Below are 20,348 nucleotides of genomic sequence, written 5' to 3'. Positions count from 1 at the left end.
TTTTTTTGACTTTTAAATATGTATGATTAAAATTCATCAATATATTAGCAAAAAGTAACATTAAATATAGAAGGCTGTCAACTTCAGCACTTCAAATCCAAACTCTGTTTTACAGATGAATGTTTTTAGAGAAGTGACATGTGTAATGAAGGGACAAGTCCTCTGCTAAAGGCATCAGCTTCAGAGATCGAAGACCAGGGAAGCTGCACGAAAGCACCAGAAACGAAAGGGGGGAGAGAGAACAGAAAGGCAAGTGTAAAATATTAAGCAGTGAAATCCGTTCCCTGGTGAAGCGAGAGCTAATGATTAAAATGAAGATAATGGTGGCCATGTTCCGAAAACTCTCAGCGTCATTTATCCTCTTTGTGCCCACAGACTGAAATTAACCATAGGGCTGAACAATTTCCCACACTATCGCAAAGGGTACTTAACAACTCATTAACTTGTGGTATTCAGATTCTGATGTTTGTCCTGTTAAAAGATAGCTATATTATGAAATGCTTGCCTCAACAGTAATTCTGTAGCTCATATGCAAATTAGCACAGTGAAGAAACACATTGACTGGAAGTCTGAAGTGGCGACCAAAGAGGAAAGTGAATCAGCACGGGCCAAATTCAACGAAAAGTGCCCATCTGGAGAGTTTGGCTGCATCCTCTCACTGTAAACTGTGATGGCGTCAAAGCTGGCCGTCATATCAACACACAAACACTCACAGTGCTAACAGATTAGCAGTTAGCATCATCTCCTGTACTCTAACCTAAGGCACATTGGTTACAAAGCAGCCAAATATAGGACCTAGGGGTGATGGTTCGGTTATTTAAAGCACATTAAGAGAGGGATAGCATGTAGAAGTGTGTTGAGGGGTGAATGAGTTTTAAACTGAATACATTAACAACCGAGCGTAGTACAGTATGTGTGTCTGTGCGTGTGTGTATGATGCTACAGCTGTTGATTTGCTATCACGGATGGGTAAATGTTTTTGAAGAACGAAGTTGCTTGGGAAAGACAGCAGAAAGGAGGACAGGAGAAGGAGGAAAAACACAATGATCAAAAACAAGGAGACAAGAGGCCGAAGGGCAGAATAGGAAGAATGTCTGTAGGAGGACAGAACAAATGAGTCAGATTGTGAAAAATGTTAAAACAATACATTGACTATACACAGCTATATTAAAGCATCACTTTTTTTCTTTTCTTTTTTTTAAAGCTGGAAGAAAATCATTATGCACTATATAAGGAAACTGCCTTAATTATCAACACTACGTTAACAAAACTTAAAGGTAAAGTGCATAATTGTGTTGACATTAAAATAACTTATATCCCAGCTTAATATTCAGAAAAGCAATATGCAAAAATGCAGTTGATTCTTTTTCACAAACACTGTGATCCTGTGGTGCTTTGAAAACAGCCCAACACAGAAACGCTGGCTCAACCAATAATGTGTGTGGTAGGGCGGGCTATCTGTCTGTCAGCCAATGATAGACAGGGTGAATGGTGAGGAAACCTATTAGATATAACCTTGAATTAATTGTGACTTTACAAATTATTTTTACCAGATTTTTTTTTAAGTTAAATTATGCAGTAGCACAACAAAATATTCTTCTGACGGTAAATTGAAAAAAGACCAAATTTCCTAGCGATTTAGCGATTCCATGTGGCAATAACAGACCTATCTTTAATTATTCAACAACAATTTAATCCATTGCAGGGATAACAGTTAAATAAAACTACAATAAATAAACTAAATCTGCAAAAAAAAAAAAAAAAAAAAAAAAAAAAAAAAATATATATATATATATATATATATATAACTTTATTTCAGCTAGCAGCCAAAGAAAAAATTCTTAATGTACTTAGATTTTCTAGCTTATACTGTATATAATTTATTTAAAGATTGATTTCAAGATTTTAAATTAATATTTTGTGTCTAATTTCTAATGTGGTTAGTTATGTTTTTAAGGTAAATTTGGTGCCAACCGAGATGCAGAAACTTTGGGTTAAATTTAGCAGAAATGTAGTCATTACTGGTATTTAATCATTTAAAAGATTACGGTTTACAACATTTTCTTTTAAAATAAAGGCTCCAGACAGATTTATTACTGTCTTTACTGTAAATAAAATTAGCTTATAAGACATTTATATTACGACATCAACAGCATTAATTTAATTTCCAGTATTTTTTTATTTCCTCCTCCCTAGATAAATAAACAGAAAGAGGACGATCAGTGGCTCAGTGTGGGACAGCATTAAAATGACAAAAATATGTATAGCACCGCTGTCATAATGAGGCTCAAGCTTTCAATGGCAAAGGCTTCATCTCATTTTTGTTCCTCGTCTCATTCTCCATTCTCTTTTTCCATCTCTCTTTATCCTCAAGTTGGGAGTAATGGCGGACAAAACGAGGAGTCCTCATCACTGATTTATGTTTGCTCCCATGTCCTGCATATATTTACCTCACTTTGAATGTAATCGAAAGCATGCCCATCACAAAAGCGCACACAAAAGCTCCAGCTTTCATTGTGATGCGGAAAGCCTCAACTTGCATATCTCACTCACAAAGCCTCTTTGCTTTGTTTTATCACAAATGCTTAAGTGGAAGCTGTTCTGTCTATTTTCACATGCAATCGGAAACAAAATTATGCTGAAAAGGTGCCTAAGCGAGGTGGAGTTGGTGGAGAGCGCCTCTGCTTGAAATTATATAATGTAGATGATTGAAAGTAATTTGAGGGAGAGAAAGAGAATGTGTGAGTATGAACGAGTGCATTAAGACTCACATGACCCTAGTTATGTCTTAGTTGTCCGTGTATTACACTATTTATTATTGTCACTCTGTCCAGTGTTAGTTTCTGCTAAAGAGGCTGTCATGACACTTCTAAGGCTGGGCTTTGATAGTTTTAAGGGGAGCGACTCATCCTCTGTAGCCTCTATTGTAAAAGAATCATAGTTGTTTAATATGTTAGTGAAGAGTGCTGCAGGGGGTGAAAATGATTGGTGTTCAGCATGGCTGCAGATGTATGGCATCTCAGCTGTGCTATAAGCTCAACTTAACTATTTATGACCCCCATTCGAAGTGGGTTCACAAACGGCTGAGGAATAAATCTCAGCTGGCATAAATGAGGGCATGTGCTGAGGTAATGAGGCACTTAAAAGCAATAATTAACATATTCCAACAAATTCAAGACATGCAGATCTTACGTGTTGTGACCCATTTGATACCCTCTCTCGTTTTTTCATATAGACAAACAAACATTTGGCAGACAGGTTTTTATTTATTATTTTTTTATAGTGCATTCAAGTACTTTAAGTTCATCAGTTAATGCATTTCCTGGGATTCAAACTTGTGACCTTGGTCTTGCTCATCATGCTCTACTATTTGAACTACAGGAATACACGTACCATCCGTCTTCAAGATGATTCATTTATTATTTGATTTAAGATAAAGATTTAAGATGAATTATAAATTAAAAGGTGTGCTTTTATTATTGCTTGGACAAAATTTCCATTTCAATCCAAGGTTTCCATTTACAATTAGAGGCAACCACTGTATTTTAATCCAAACAAAGATACTGCATACATGCAGAAAGAACAGTTTTTATTTTTAATTAGATTGTATGATTTCGAGATTTGAAGAAAAACCGAATGCTCTGACTTTATTTTTGTGAAAGTGCACTACATAAAACATCTGCACGAAACAAAAACAGCATGAATGAGAATGCAAATGCTTCTCTGACAGAAGTTTTTTAGATGCTGTCAATACATCCACATCCAAATTTTGCTTTGTGTGGGTGTGTGTGTGTGTGTGTATATATATATATATATATATATATATATATATACACTGTATATACTGTGTGTGTGTGTATATATACGTTATATACACAGCTTGTAAAATAAGTATTGAAAACGTCACAATTTTTCTCATTAAATATATTTCTAAAGATGCTGTTGAATTTTCCCCAGCAAAAAGGCATGGAAAGCCAAGACACCAGCAGAAATCTATCAGTAATTAGAAAGCATTCCTGCCCCTTGTCAGTAGAAATTATTATTATTTGGTTTAGTCCCAAATGATGGCCTATAAATAAGAGTCTCATTACCAACGTGCCACACAAGAAACAAATCATGATGGGTAAAAGCAAAGAGCTCTCTCAAGACCTTCACAACCTTATTGTTGCGAAACATACTGATGGTACTGGTAACATAAGGATCTCCTCACACGTTTCGTTATATGCATGTGTTGTGATGATTTGAATCACTTCTGTTGTCAAACTAATGGTCAAACTAATGCAGATGTTTTCTTCATTTGCTGGTGTTTTTTCAGTTTGCATGTGTTTTCTTAAGTTGCAGCGTGTTGAGCTCTCTCGGCGTGCGTATTGCTGAATGAAAAAGCTTGTTTAAAGTTTGCTGCACAACATTTAGACAAGCCTGTGAAATACTGGGAGGAATTAGTCTGGTCAGATGAGACCAAATTTGTACTCTTTGGATGCCATTATACACACCATGTCTGGAGGTCAAATGGCACTACACATCACCCCAAAACTTCATGGTGTAGCACTAGCAAAATTCATATAATTGAAGGAAGGATGAATGGAAAATGTGCCGAAACATTCTTAAATATCTGCTGCCATCTACCAAGATGATAAAAATGAAACAAGGGTGGACATTCCAGCGAGACAATGATCCCAAACACAGCCAAGGAAACTCTCAATGGGTTTCAGAGAAAGAAAGTAAAGCTAGAACGGCCCAGCCAATCACCTGACTTGATTCCAACAGAACATCTATAGAAAGAACTAAAGATTAGAGTTCATAGAAGATTTCAAGACTGCTTGTGTGTCAGAATGGGCCAAGATCACACCTGAGCAATGCATGCATCTCTCCATACAGGAGACGTCTTGAAACTGTCACTAACAACAAAGGCTTTTGTGCAAAGTAATAAATACAATTCAGTATGTGTGTTCAATACCTTTCCCCTGGGTCTTTCCAATTTATTACACATAGCTTAATTTCTGAACTTATTTGTTTTGTTTTCTTGGTTTTTATGGATTACTTGGATTGTTACCGACATCTGGTGAAAATTTCATGTCAACAGCATCTTTACAAATATATTTACAGAGAAAAATGGTGACATGTTCAATACTTAATTTAATTTGCTAGAGTGTGTGTGTGTGTATATTTTTATGCACATGTAAACATTACATTTGAATACCTAAAAAATACTAATGATATCAATGCTGTGTGTTTGTCTACGTTTAATTTTAAAGCACACTGTCTCCACATAATAAAATCTTAATTTATAGATATTGTAAAGCTGATTACATATGAGCTATAAAACCTACGAGAATATGTTTCACAATCCTTTTATGATTCCTATTTCATTTATCTTTCTGCGAGGGTGTTTACGGAGATTACAAATCCATCAAGGAGAATAGCTCTTTTGTTGTAGGCTGATATGATTAGCAAGTGTTTACTTTATTTGTTTAAAACTGCAAACAGCACATCTGAGCTTATAAGCCGAATGTTGGACAAGAGACTTAGACGCCTGGAGTACTGAAATACACCCGTCCATAGTACACTGACTTTACAAAACGCATCTGTGGGAGGTGTGTAGTGTGTGGGCAAAAGGTACGAATCTAACTTGAAAGATCTTGCTATATGTAGTCTAGCATCAAGGTGGCCCACAGGAGTCGGATTGGATGCTGCACTGGTTGGAAACTGAACAGAAAAGCTTCATATAATGCTCATATGGTGGGTTATGTGTATGCATTATTTTGCACTGAATATATTTGTCTCAGAGCTTGAGGGGAACTGCTGTAATGAGTCTCCAAAATTAAAGTAACCTCTTAATTGGCACCATCCAAGAGGTGAAAACAATGTTGTGAGACACAGTGCTAATGGGTGCTGTGCATGTTTATAACTGTGCATGTTTATAAATAACCGATTGCATATAGAGCTTTAATTGTGACTCATTGATTGTGATTTCCCTCCACTAGTGTTATGGAGGGTGTAGCATGTAATGTTTCCACGCTGTGATAACAAGCCATTTGAAAAATGCGAACTCGCTAGCATATGTTCTCGCAAAGGTTCTCCACTCTGTCTAGCTGAGGGATGCCAGCACTTACTCTCATAAGTGGCGTAATTTGTTGAGTAGCTGGAGGTGATAGAACGCAGGATGGGGGCTGAAATGATTCAGAGCTCCATCCAGTAGAAACGCAGATAATGATGCTGACATCCGGCATATCAGTGGACTCAGGGGTGCTTTTATATGAATTCAATGCACCATTACGTCAATATAACTGTGAATGGGTGTCTTTCATTACATTGCTTATTTGGATTATGTCTAAGGTGTTACTTTTGTTTTGATTGTGTCTAATGTCATTTTGAGCCAAAGTCGTCATTCAGAGTCGCTGTAAAAAGTGTGAGTGACGTTCATGGGCGTCTTGGAAACCTCAGCTGGGGATTTAATGTTGTCCGGGTACTTGTCTTGACTTGATTTCATTGCCACCTTTGTGGGAGTCTACCGGATGGACAGATTGAACCCCCCTGGATGGGAGAATATGCATCCTTTGTGAGATGGATGAGTAACATCTTACTAAAATGGGGTTGCTTTTACATCTTTCATACATTTGAGTGTTTTAGGCTTTTTAGTAAACTCTACTGACCATTTTTCAGTGTATATATATATATATATATATATATATATATATAGTCCTGGCATGCATTTTTTTTTAATGAATGTTGTACGTCTTATTCTGTGCAATTAATCTGTAAAAAAAAATATTTTTGCATTCATTATGATAGGACAGTAAAGAGACAAGAAGTAAGAGAGAGAGGGGGGTGAGATCAGGAAAGGTCCAAAAGCTGGGATTTGAACTGTCGGCACGCTGCCCATTAAGCTATCGGTGCCAATCTGTGAATATATATCTATTTTTTTAAGTTCTGACTTTTTTTTAAAGTCATTTTTCATCAAAATGTTGTAACTGGATATTCCAGTGAAAACTTCTCTCCGGTGATGTATCCAGGACTTCTCCATTCATTTTACACTAAGTTTATGCTCATCTACCTCCACTTTTCAGTGCAACAGCCACATCTCCATAGTGCGAACTACGGGGGAGCTAGGGGGAGCTCGGCTCCCCTTAATAAGACATGGGCTCCCCTGAAAACGAGAAATCTGAAATTTTGGGGGGTCTCAAAAAATACTGACAATGTGAATATTTTTAAGTGCAATTTCAGTTTTGTAATGTGATTATGATGGCAAAATATTATTCATTCATGCATGACGGCGATTAAAACCTAATTAACTTCAATTAAGATTACAGAAGGTGTGGGGGCGCTGCGCTGCAAATTCCACATGTTAGTATGTCATAGGTTCGTAGAAACAAAATAAACGTTGGAGGCCATTTATCGTGCGCAAAAGTCCTTCCATTATGCAGTTATAGCATCATAGCTAGGGCAAAAAGAAAACAAGGTAGTTCAATTAATTTTGGTTTTATTAAGAAATTGTGTAGTGATGACGCACGACTGATTCACTTGCTGAAAGCACTGGTAAACCTCAAGCCAAGCCCACCGTGAAAACGCATGAAGCTGAAGAAAAGTAATCTCTGGGATCCTAAACCCTCTTGCTTTCTTGCTTCGAGTCCTCTCTCGCGTTAAACTGGAACAGCCAGCAGTGGAGAGACTGGAAGAGCCAATATACATGGCTGTGTGTTAAGGATGAAGCTTGGGGTGCATCACTTTGTAACGCGTTGTGTCAAGAGGGGGACAAAATATGGGTAGCTCACAAAGTTATTAGGCCAGACAAAACTCACGGAGGCGATTGACATTTAACAACGACTCGCGTTTTATTTCTCCAATCGAATTCGGGCAATTGTCTGTCCCATGTTCCACCGTCCACAGCGTAACCAAAACAAAACAAACAAGATTAAAACAAAATGATTTCCAAACAGAGATTACCCGCATACATGGGGGATTCGAGTCGCGCTTGTATACATTATCATACAGAGTGCATACCGTTTTACAGGGAGCGCGCAGCTCTTAAAGGGGCCACATTTTTTTCCACTCGTTACAACTTGAAAGGACGCAAAAAACCTTCTTCTGTCTGAAAAGGTACCTGGCACGCACTTGTCTGAGGAGTGGATTAATGGTTAATGCTCAGAACCAGTCGCGAAAAATTATATATAAATACAGGGACAGCATTGCACACAAGATGGCCATTGAAGTGGCATTAACTAAGCAAAAGGCGATTCTGCCAAATAAAGTAATTGAGGTCTAAATTAATGGAGGAGACCACAACATCATTTCAAGGCTGTCTTCCTGACCTATCAATTTGTGTCGATAAAGTATAATAGTGCATATTGTAGCTGTTATGTAGCTTTGTAAGTTATTATAAGTCCTTTTTTGAGGCACTCGTGTCGATAATGTATAATAGTGCATACACTTGTAGCTGTTGTAAGTCCTTATTTGAGGCATGCGCATGTGCACGAACTCTACCCCCCCCCCCCAACCCCCCCAAAAAAGTGGGCTCCCCCAAAGGACACGGTATAGTTCGAACACTGCACATCTCAACATCCAATCAAAAATGAATGCATTGAACCAAGGCTCTACCCTTTTCCCTTTAAAATAATCAGTTTAATTTGTATCACAATACAGAAAAAAAAAATTAGTCACTACTTACGTTTCATTACAACTTTAAGTTATAGGTACACTGCAATACATTTTGTACTTTTTGCAGAAATAAAGTGTAAAAATGATATATTGAAAAAAAAAAAAATTAAAACAAAGTAAAAATAACCTTGCATTATATGTAATTACATTGCATTATTTTACAGTAAAATACTGTAAAGTGTATAGTTTTTACAAGTAAAAACTATTAATTAACATATAATTCAGGGTGAAAAACAGTATGACACATGGCTTTCTGTTTTACTACATGTATTATTATTGTTGTTATCAATATATTTTTATCTAAAGTTCAGATTTTGAGTTCAAACAGACTTGGTAACATTATATCATATAATTGAATACTCGGTTTTAAGTTGTACAATATGCAGGCACCAATATGCCACACAGTAGTAACAGAAACATTGTTTTTTTGATGATTTTTTTTCTCCACTATGGTAAACTTCTGCCAAGCACAGCTGCTGTTGTTTTTTTTCTGTAATTTTAACAGGATATTTTTCTGTGTAGTCAGCCATATTTTTGTGGGCACCAGTCAGACATATGGTGCAACAGCATTTTGGGTGACCCGAGTTAAAGTCCTGGCTCATGTTCCTTTCCGAGTCTCATTCTCCTCTTGTAGCCGACTGTTTCCTGTCTCTCTTTAACTGTCCTATTCAATTAATGGCAAAAATATCACTAATATAATTTAAGAAATGTTATAGACATAAGAGAAGGTCAGAAAACATCCTGGCAGTAATTCAACCCCATAGCTGACCCTGATTACTTCAATCCTCGACAAACAATTGATTTATTTTGCAAGCACAAGATTCTTCTTCTTCTTCTTATTATTATTATTTTTAATCGGACCTGCATATTCTAGACCACCAATGACTGTGTTTGAATTTGACGAGAATCTCTTTTATTCTAAGTCCAATTCCACTGAAATCAAGCTAATCTCACATTCATGCTACCAAGTTTTTTTTTTTTGTTGTTGTTTATTTATTTATTTTTCCTGCTAATCCACTGTGGCCCATTTGCCCATTCGTTCAACTGCCGGTTTTTGGCACATTCTGATTTTGAATCCGTCACGGTCATTAACCATTTATAACAGATCTGCTCTAGAGTTTAGCATTTGTGAAATCCTGTAAATGAGTGTTAGCTGGGAAATCCTGCATCATGCTGCTATGTGTTAAAAAGATGTGCAAGATTTCAGTCAAGTTCACAGCTCACCTGTGGTTGCATCTGTCACTTTCACAAACACCTCTCTGGCTGAAAAGACAGTTTAAGTGTGGAATGGGGTAAAATGGTCTCCGTTTCAGTAGCTACAACCTCCAGCTGAACGCTCTAGAAGGTTCCACACTGATCTTTGCATCCGCAAGCATGGCATTACTGTATGCTAGAACTGCCACCACATAGACAGAATCTCTATATACCGTTACACAGAAAATACTCCATTTTCATGATTTAATTTAAGAAGTTAAGCTGAAATTATATTATAATGAAGATCTCAGATCTAATTTGTCAGATATTTTCTGTCTACAAAAAGATTGGATTTCTTCTGGTTTCTCTGGCAATTGATAGTACAAATCATTGCAATTCGATGTGCCAGAAAGCATATTAACAGTGTTATTAATTTTAAGACCATGAAAAAAGAAATTATGCATTAAGCAAAAAAAATAAAAAAATAAAAATGAAGTAAAAGATTTTAAATCTTTTAAATTATGCCAAATGGGACTGGTTCAAGTGTGCTCAGAATCAAAGAAAACAGTGTGTAACTTTAATTTTCCCTTCTACATTACAATTAAAAGTCAACTTAAAACCATGCAAGACTCTTTGCATCAATAATGAGGATGTTAATGGATTTGCAATGTAAGCACCATAACAAAGTCCTTTGCATGAAAAAGGTTGAAGACCCCTGGCTATTATGATAGACTGAAAACAACAATGAACAGTAATGACAGAGAACTAAATGTGTGGGACTCTAAAAATGCAGTGCTTTGACAGACATAAATTTTAATATTACGAACCCAAATATTACTGACTTTTTCAAAGCAGGTGCAACTCCAACGGAAATTCAAACATGCCACGAATATGTCAGCATGCGGATATTTTATTATGCATAAATAGTAGGCTATACTTTTTAATCTGCATGAGTGAAAACTTCACATAAATGTTTTTTTTTATAACTACACTACTCTAAAACCTGTTCACGCTGTTAGATATTAGGCAAACCAAGACCAAATGTCCTTGGGTTTTGACTTGCTAAACATGTAATTTCATTATATTTGTAAGGACATTTGGTTTTCACAAGTAGCCATAATAAAGCTGTATACACACTCACAGACTTTACTGACCCTGAATTTCTCTCAGCTCTAAACCACTCTCGAGTTAAGCCTACTTGTACAATAAATGGCTGAATATCTCAGTAATGGCAAGGACAACATGACAATAGGAAAAAATGTGACGACTGCATAAGTGCCCAACCACAAATAAATAGTCTACATATGCATAAGCACATCATGACTCAGTATGAAAAAAAAATTAATAAGCTCTTTGGGGAACGTTATGTCACAATATGTCAGTTATTAATAATTAATATGTTATTTCAACCCAGACTGGCTCTGAACTCATGCCTATGTATTCCTACATTTCTCGACATTACTCAGAGCAGCTGCTCTCAAAAAACAGTTTCACAAATCTCAGGCGAAACGATGCTACAGTGCGTCGCTAATCCCATCTCTCAACTGTTTCTCTCACGCTCCCACTCTCATTTCTTTTTCTTTTCTTTTTTACATAATAGCTTAAAAATCACGCGTTAAACAACTTTTCGGCGTAAATGCGGTCAGGACACTAATTACTCCCGGAATAATTAAAACACGCAACACTGGAGGCAATGGAGCGCATAGAAACCGCATCTTTACCTCACGCACCTGCGTGCTCATCGACAGGTTTGGGTTTGGTGTGACATCTTCAGGAATGCTGCACTCACAATCTCGTCGCAGTCTATAAACTTGAACACGGTCGAAGCGGAAGAATTCATTATCTCTTAGTTTGTTTCAACAGATGTTCCGCCTGTTTTGCGATGCCGATATATGATAGGAAGGAAAGACTTGAAAGGAAATACATAAAAGACAAATTTAAGACAATATGCCAAAACATCAAAAGTTGTTTTACCTGCTCGGAATGGCACAGAGTACGCACGGGATGGATTAGGAAATCCAAACTTTGAAGACTGCGAGCTTTAATGGCTCGTTTGTGAGCGACGCATTGGCTCGGCGCAGTTCTGACAAGACTATCGGCGTGCACTGCTGCTGTCTGTCTCTCCCTCTCTCTCTCTCTCTCGCTCCCCCATAGAAATAAATAATCTCTGCTTTCATCTGGATCACCGAATCTCTCCCTCCTGCTCCAGTTTGAGCGCACTGTATATCTCTATCTCTCATTTTCTCTCTCTCTTACACACACACAAACGCGCGTGCGTTTCCATTTACTTCTGTTGTGTTAATACAGTGTTAATAATATTTTCTGTCAACCCTCACGCTGTAAACTATCTAAACTTTAGATCTTAATAAAAAATACTTGATATGTTTTATTAGCCATTTTTCTGGTGACCATTGGCTGGTCCCCGCAATTTAATGTGAATTGGTGCATCACTAAAATTCACTGCATGGGACTACATTTTATAGAACCCCACTTGCCAGGAGAAAATGAGGATATGCCTTTTTGGACCTTATCAGGGCCCCTTCTTCATAAAGGCCCTGAAATGTAGGCAAAACCTGACCCATTACAGTTTAGAACACACTTTAACTGATTCATCTGGACCAATTTTTAAACCATTCATAAAGTTCTCGAAACAAAGACATGTTTCTCAAAACATTTAATAGTACATTTCACCTTTTTGCACACAAGTTCCAATTTGCGCAGTGTTTTCTGCCAAACCTCTTTTTGCACAGGTTTAATCATGTTCTCATTCACAAGATATCACAAACACACAATTAACTCAAGCATAAAAAAACACATATTTATTCATGTGTGTACATTAAGTAGCAAAACTGATGACACACAGGTCAGGGTGATATGAACAAGAGCACAGCTGATGATGTGTTCTGGAAAATTAATCCTGGTAGTGGGAGGCAAAGTAATTAGAGAAGAAAATAAAAACGATGGGGATGAGGTCAAATTTCATTTGTTTCTGATGAAATACAAAGCCCTAGTTGACAATGTTCTTCTGCATGGACTGATGATGAGGGAAATTGGCCTACAGGCTCATCGAAAAGGTTTCAATACTACTTACACAAATTCAATGTAATTACAGTACATAGCAGTAGTACTTCAGATTAGAAAGCTTCCATTATTCTATGTACAGTAGCACAAGTTGTACACCCTCAAACTCATTACTTTTGAATTGATTTGTAGCCAAGTAGTCCTTACAAGACGATTGTCTTGGGGAGGCAGAGAAATCTTTTGTCAGAAGACTAAGAAACTTCTATAAGGACATTTGTTTATTGCTGAATTTTACTTTACCTGCTCCCCTCTATTTATGTTGTATACTGTAACAGACTGATGCAAAATGAATCCTGTTTCCCAAAAGGAGTTTTTTGTAACAGTGTTTTGAATTGATCGCACTAGTGTTCTTTAGGCAGGAAAATAGTAGGTGTATTTTACAGGTTTGTGTGCAATCTGAGGCCAAAGTTTGAGTCAAAAGAACACATGTTTTTGACTATAGAATTTGATTTTGACTTTGAAGTTTGCACAAGTTGGTTTATAGTTTTGGGATTATGTTTAGTTGTGAAAAAATTGTGAATTGTATCATGAATTGTGTGCTAGCAATAGTTAAAAACTGAGAATTTTATTTTAAATATTATATTATATTATATATATTTTTCAATGTGTACTGAAGCTTCATCAAGACAAATTCCCTATGTGTATCACATGTGACTGAACTGAGTAGCATCCTCTCATATTTCTGTAATTGATGGGACTGTATGCTTTATTCACCGTTAATATTTAATACCCTTCAAAAGGATTTACAGTGACTAATTCAGTAATTCTCAGTTTTGGACCTCATCATTGTACATTTTGTGTGTCTCTCTAGATTTACATAATCAACTCATTAGTAGAGACTGCGAGAAGGAAACTGGTGTGTCAGATAAAGGACACATCTAAAACGTGCAGAGCTGGGGCCCTCCAGGACTATGATTGAGAAGCACTAGCAGATTGCAAGCGACAGGATTACTATGTCGGATTAAACTGCAACAAGCATCATTTCATTATCTGCGCATCAGTTGAAAAGGATGATGTGGTGGCGAGAATCACTCACTGCTGTGTCCAGTTTTGTTTTTATAAACTTGGACATTATATAGACTCGCACTCAGGAAAGAACAATACTGGGCATTAATATCCAATGACAAGAGTTAATATATTGGAGTTTCTTTATGAGTTTTGTGGGTTTTCAGTAGTCTTCTGCAAATGAAATAATACTGGCATGTAGGGATGAGTTTGGTAATATACATGATCTCATGCCATTATGGAGTTCATCAGTCAGAAAGAGAAATGAGAAGTCCTTTCTTCCAGTTTATAGCCATTATATCTCTGTGGGAAGAGTTAGTCTCTTCTTAATGGGATGAACCAGTGAACCACACAGAGATCAGGGCAGCGATGCTGAACAAGGTCTATAGTATGCCAATGGGAAACGGACAGATGGCTGTGTAATTACGCAGGAACTAACCCCTGTGCGTGTGTGGCTTCCGTTTTCAAATGTGAATATGCTCAATTATTCTTGTTTTCTCAAGAAAACAACCATCACGTCATTCTATGATAACTATATATGACTGATAAGAACAGAACACTTAAAGGGGTCCTATGACATTGCTGAAAAGAACATTATTTTGTGTATTTGGTGTAATACAATGTATTTATGCAGTTTAAGGTAAAAAAAAACATTATTTTTCCACATACTGTACATTATTCTGAAACATGATGATTTTTACAATGCTCAATCGCAAATTCTTAAAATATGAAAACATACTTCAGGCTTTGAGTCAGAAGCATTAGACTGTCCTTGCAAAGTTGGAATTGCCCCATTTTATAGAAACAGTCTTTGTGCACAGCCAGGTTCAGGAAACGGTCCACCGTAAAATGTGCTGCACACATCTGAATATTTAGGTTTAACTGTTCTGGAACAGTGTTATGAATACAACTTAACCACTGATTTCTAGTCGTGTCCTCTTTTGGAAGGCCGAACAAAGTAGCTTCGCTTTCACAACGAAACACACAGCGTCTCCACAAAATGGCAGCAGCAACAATACTACAGCGAGAATACAAATTTTGCTTTCTTTCTTAGCATAAACATTTGGTCAGTGTTTTGCAAATCCTCCCACATAATGACATAGACATGTGGAGGCGTGTTTAAATGAGGCGTTTTAGGAAGGCGTGGACAAGTCTTAACTTTTATAAAGAATATCTCCTTGGATTTGAAACTTTAGTCTTTGCAAATTTAGGGATCGTATCTATGCACGAACCGCTTGTAACACTCCAAAGAGTGTTACTCCGCATCATATGACCCCTTTAATGTGGTCTAGTCTAGACAGTAATGTGAGAAACTAAACAAAACTCATTTGTTAAACACACACTTACAGCCTCAAGAAATTAATTATAGCTAGCAACACAGAGGAGTACTAGATAAGACAAATATATGTAGGGATAATGTAAAGTCTTTTATTTTATGATTAATACTAGTTAATATTAATATCGAAGTCCTCTGAGGTCATTTTTACTGAGAAAAAAATATATAAAAAAAGATAGAATCAGAGTTTTGAATGAATCATTTGAATAAATAATTCAATGACACTCATAAAATCTGCTTTTCTGAACAAGTTGACTGAGTGAGTCAATTGATTCACTTTTAAAGATTCAGTTGATTCACTTGTTCCTTGCCGCCACTTCCTGGCATAACAATGTAACCCGCAGAAAGAGCCACTGAAAATCCCAACCACTAATTCACAGACTGACGATCTGGAACATGAAAACACAGACAGTAAAATGTGCTCAGCCAATCAGATATGTGGACTGGAATTAATTGTTGTACGTAGACCAATGCATTATGACCTTAATAGTGTAAACAAAACCCACAAAATTATCTGTACACAAGTGATTTTTTTGCTCTTGGATAAAGATTTTCAATACTGTTTTCCTTTAGTGGTTCTCCAGTGCGCACAAAAATAAAGCACCAAAATAAAATGTAACAAAGCCTTATTAAGGCAGCCTTGTCTTTGACCCATGGTCCATGAAACCAAAAGCTCTATAATTAGCAATTGGTTTTTAAGAAGGGAGGAAATGGCCTCACTGGCAGGCCTGTGTAAGACAACCTATAATTGGACTACAGCAACACCCATTCAACCAGCTACACAGCGTCCCTGCATCATTCATTACCATTTAATTGTAATAATTAAATTGCCCAAATGTAGTAGTTGCAATACAATCGAAGTAAGAGGTTGCAACTTAAATGGCAACCTGTTCAATGCACTTTAATAAGCAATCTGTATGTGCAGTGGTTTAAAACACACACTGTGTAAAAAAAAATACATCTGTTCATGTATTTCTGAATTAGGGATCAAAGGATGAAGGCAGCCTTTGCAATGCTATTCATCATACAGTTATTTCCTGTCCTGGAACTAACATGCATTTGTCTTTTTCAGATAGCCTTTCAGGGTGAAATTTGGCTTTCGCCCACACGAGTTCACACTGTGGCCTTGGGTTTGCGCGACAAAGCCTTCTTCAGAGAAAAAAAAAATATCCTTCAAAAAATATATAATAAAAATGTTCAGTAACTGTACATAGATTGAACATAGATTGAAATGGTGCCTGCTGGACAGATGAAGAGTGATATGGATGTAATTTGCAACAATATGCTTAATAGAAACCAGGTAAAATCAAATAAAAATATAACACGAATAGAACCTGAAAATGTCCTTGAATGAACTTAAGGAATCATTCACAAAATTAAAATGTGCTGAACATTTATTCACCCTCAGGCCAACCAAGATGTAGATTAGTTTAGTCCTTCTTCAAAGCAAAGATAACTTCACTTGCTCACCAATTGATCCTCTGCAGTGAATAGGTGCCATCAGAATGAGAATGTCTTGTAAAGTGAAAAGCTGTATGTCAGGGTTATTCAAATCTTGTCTTGGAGGGCCAATGCGGTGCAGAGTTTGGCTCCAACCCTAATCAAACACACCTGAGCATGCTAATCAATGTTTTTGGGATCATTAGAAATTCCCAGGCAGGTGACTTTGATCAGTGTTGCATCCAAACTCTGCACCGCATTGGCCCGCCACGGCAAGATCTGAATAACCCTGCTGTATGTTTTACAAAAAAATCCATCATCAGGATGCTTTGAACTTAAAACTGTTGCTTCCAATTTCCGGCTAAAATACAAGTCCTCTGCTTTTCTCCAAACATGCAGCTTTTCACTACACAAGATGTTAACGGACAGACAGGAGTTTACTTGCCAATTATTGTGATGCTTTTATCAACATTATTGTTTGGATTCTCATTCTGACGGCACCCATTCACGGTGGAGAATACCACAAGTATTCCACAAGATGTTATGCTAAATTTCTCCAAATCTGTTAAAAAAATTATGTAAGATGGCAAAGGAGAAAAAATTAACTCAGAGGGTGAGTACTTTTATTTTCTTTTGGTTAGAACTGCTTTAAGGTTACATAAAATCCAAGCTTCTACAGATAATGATAGGAAATTGGCTATATCATAATCTAAACAGATGCAGAATAAATTACTCTAAGTCTGGTACAGGTTTTCTGGTAGTACGATACAGTTAAAAGGAATCGTTCCCAGGCTAATGGGTTATCGGTCACGTGTACTAGATGGCCTTAATTATGAGGCTATATTTGAATGGGGATGTAGGGCAGGGATTACTCTGACATTAACTGAGTATAGAGGTAAATCATAAAGGCATATGTCCGGTTCAGCATGTGTGCTGACATCTGCACTGCATGAATGTCACCAATCCAATAATTGAGCACATTGACAGTGGTGTCCTTGAGTGATCTTAACTTCAAAAAATTCATTAATTGGTTGGTCAGGAAAAGTCAGTCTGAGCGTTTCTGTCCCAGCACACATTGACTGAAGTAAGTCGGAGGACTTCATTAATCACATGGACATAATGGTGAAGAAAAATATGGGACAGTTTGTGATGGCTGATATTTTGAAAAAGGTTAAATTTGTTTTGAAAACTGGATTTTTCTGTCTTTACTGGGAGTTCTATGAGCTGCTCAAAAACTTGGTCTATTTTTAAGTCTTGTGTGCACAAAAGCAGTCTCATTTTCAGACAGAGGTCTCCAATTAGCCTGCTCTTTCCTCTTGGAAGCCTTTGAAATCTAGTCTTGCACGCACTATTGTCATTTACGAATTTGAAATAGGTGCTAGATTCACCCTTATTCTGGTCAGTTCACACAGCAGTTGTGGCGGTGGAAAGAATAATGGGTCAATGACATATAAGAGTGCCTACAATAAAGAATACACAATAAAAAGTTTAAATCACAAATAGCTAAATCTTGGAAATGAACTACTGGACCATTTCTCATAACATAACACTTTTCATATAAAACCTGACTTTGAAAAACATAATTTTTAATTCTCATTCAATACTTTATGTATTTTTTGCAACTTTAAGTAAACTTGACACAAAAAAGTTTAAATTATCTTATATTTTTCAGCATATTGGTCACATGATATTATGTTTTGTTCAAATATTAAGAAACAGTTAATCATATGTTTTTGTTCGATATAATAATAATAATATATTATGCCAAATTATTTTTGCACAGGTATGGTAATCTTCTCAGGAATTTAGTTATTTTAATGAGTTATTTTCTTCATTGTATGATATCAGGAAAGTTTTCACCCATTTTACTTGCTAAGTACCCTTTTGCCTTTTCATTTATTTAGAGAGTAGGTGTATGTCATTGTATCTAAGAATTGCATTTTTAAAGTATTTTTGAATTAATTAATGAATCCTGACCAAAAATAATTGTCATGTCATGTTGACCTACACATGAGTGATTTGGACAGGATGTCTATCCCAATAGATAAAAAACACATAAGAGTGCAATTTAACCAGGGCCATTACCTTCATAAATACTTAGAAGGACCTTCACAACACACTCTAAAATTCAGCTAAGTTCATATATTTTTCGTACCTTCCTGAATTTCTTTGTTCCAGTTTCATTTCCTTATTAATCTGTATTATGACGTGCAGAAGACAGGTTGTACAGTATGAGAAAATGAATGTATCTATACCCAGAGCAGTCTTTCCCCCAGATTTTAGAGGTCACTAATAAAAAGAGATATGCCCTGAAGAGAGAACACATGAACTGGGTCAGAGAGGAGATTCTTTCACTCACCAGGTGCTTCTGCAAGACTTTTTAACAGTTTCATTCATCCGCTGTTCAAGCAAATAAGAAAGGACATTCAGTTCGAATGAAATCGATTACTCACTGATTCTCCCCACAACTGTAAAGGTTGAAGTGTTAAAAATAGCACAGTAAATTGTCTTACCTCTCAGTCTCCGGCTGTGTGTCGCTTCAAATATAGATTGAAACACCAATACCTTCATTAAAACTCAACATAGTAAAATACTTAAAACCAAAACTGACAATTATATGCCTATAATTTAGACTAACAATATCATAAAGAGAGGATACAGAATAATAATAATTTATTTTTTTATCACCAAATCACCTTACATACAGTTGTACACACCTAAATAACTGGTAGACAGCAGAAGCCTTTTCTCTATTAGGGAGATGAGAGGGTCTGTATTGCTTACTATTGGAGAAAGCGTAACAGTCAACTTTCTGCAAAAGAAAGCAACTCAAGTTTGGAACATTATTATAAACTAATGAGGGGATAAGGCATGCTGAAACATTCTTATATTTCCATTTACATTAATTTAACAGAGCTTTTATCCAAAGCAATCTTACAAATGACAAATACAAAAAGGGATTCATTTTAGATAATGACCTATTTTCAGTTTCATGACCTCATGTGGCTTATTGCTTAAATAGCTATGTAACATACAAATATAGGTTATATTGAATATCCAGAAATTCAAGTTAAACATCCACAGGTAGCTTCAGTCTCTACCTCATATTACACTACATACCAATTCACCTGTAACAGGTTTCTGCTTGAAAACTTTTAATTTGCACACGTGCCACTCAAGGTTTTCCTTTGTATCCAGTTTAGCTCATCACATTTTATTTTTGCAAGAACTGTCGGCTTTAACCTTTCACACCCTAACACACACACACACACCATACACCATCAGCAAACTTCTTTATCGTTGACTGAGGCTATGGCTGCTGCTTTTGTCCTGTATGCTGTTTCCCTCGAACTATTTGGCTGACCTTGAGCTTGTATTATCTGGAGAATAAAGACTCAGCTTCACTCAGCTAAAGAAGATTGGAGTCATATTGAGGCTGTATAAGAGTGACTGAATGTAACTGGTTTCTATCGAGCACCAAGCTTTGACCAGATATAACAGACATATAAACTGTAACCCCACCTTATATAGATTGACCACTGTTTTAATAAAGGCCCTGGTTTGTCAACTGTCACTGAAATGAATGAAGAGTCGCTGTTGTTAAAAACACTTTTGCAAAATGCTATGAAGGAGGTGA

The 20,348-nt window shown here is 36.5% G+C and overlaps 1 protein-coding gene across 3 annotated transcripts in view; it reads right to left on the bottom strand.

Annotated features, from left to right (window-relative positions):
* Positions 1 to 12,051, bottom strand: part of LOC113068838 (caM kinase-like vesicle-associated protein) — a 42,346-nt gene extending 30,295 nt beyond the window's left edge. For 2 of the 3 annotated variants that reach the window (XM_026241688.1, XM_026241690.1), the window contains exon 1: positions 11,824 to 12,051. The gene's annotated coding sequence lies outside the window, so the exon portion shown is untranslated. The remainder of the gene's footprint in view (positions 1 to 11,823) is intronic. The other variant, XM_026241689.1, reaches the window with a different exon arrangement.
* Positions 12,052 to 20,348: the final 8,297 nt, after the last annotated feature.

Source organism: Carassius auratus, unplaced genomic scaffold, assembly GCF_003368295.1.
Source record: "Carassius auratus strain Wakin unplaced genomic scaffold, ASM336829v1 scaf_tig00000254, whole genome shotgun sequence".
NCBI classification, from domain to species: domain Eukaryota; kingdom Metazoa; phylum Chordata; class Actinopteri; order Cypriniformes; family Cyprinidae; genus Carassius; species Carassius auratus.
This window is presented reverse-complemented; position numbering and strand designations above follow the sequence as displayed.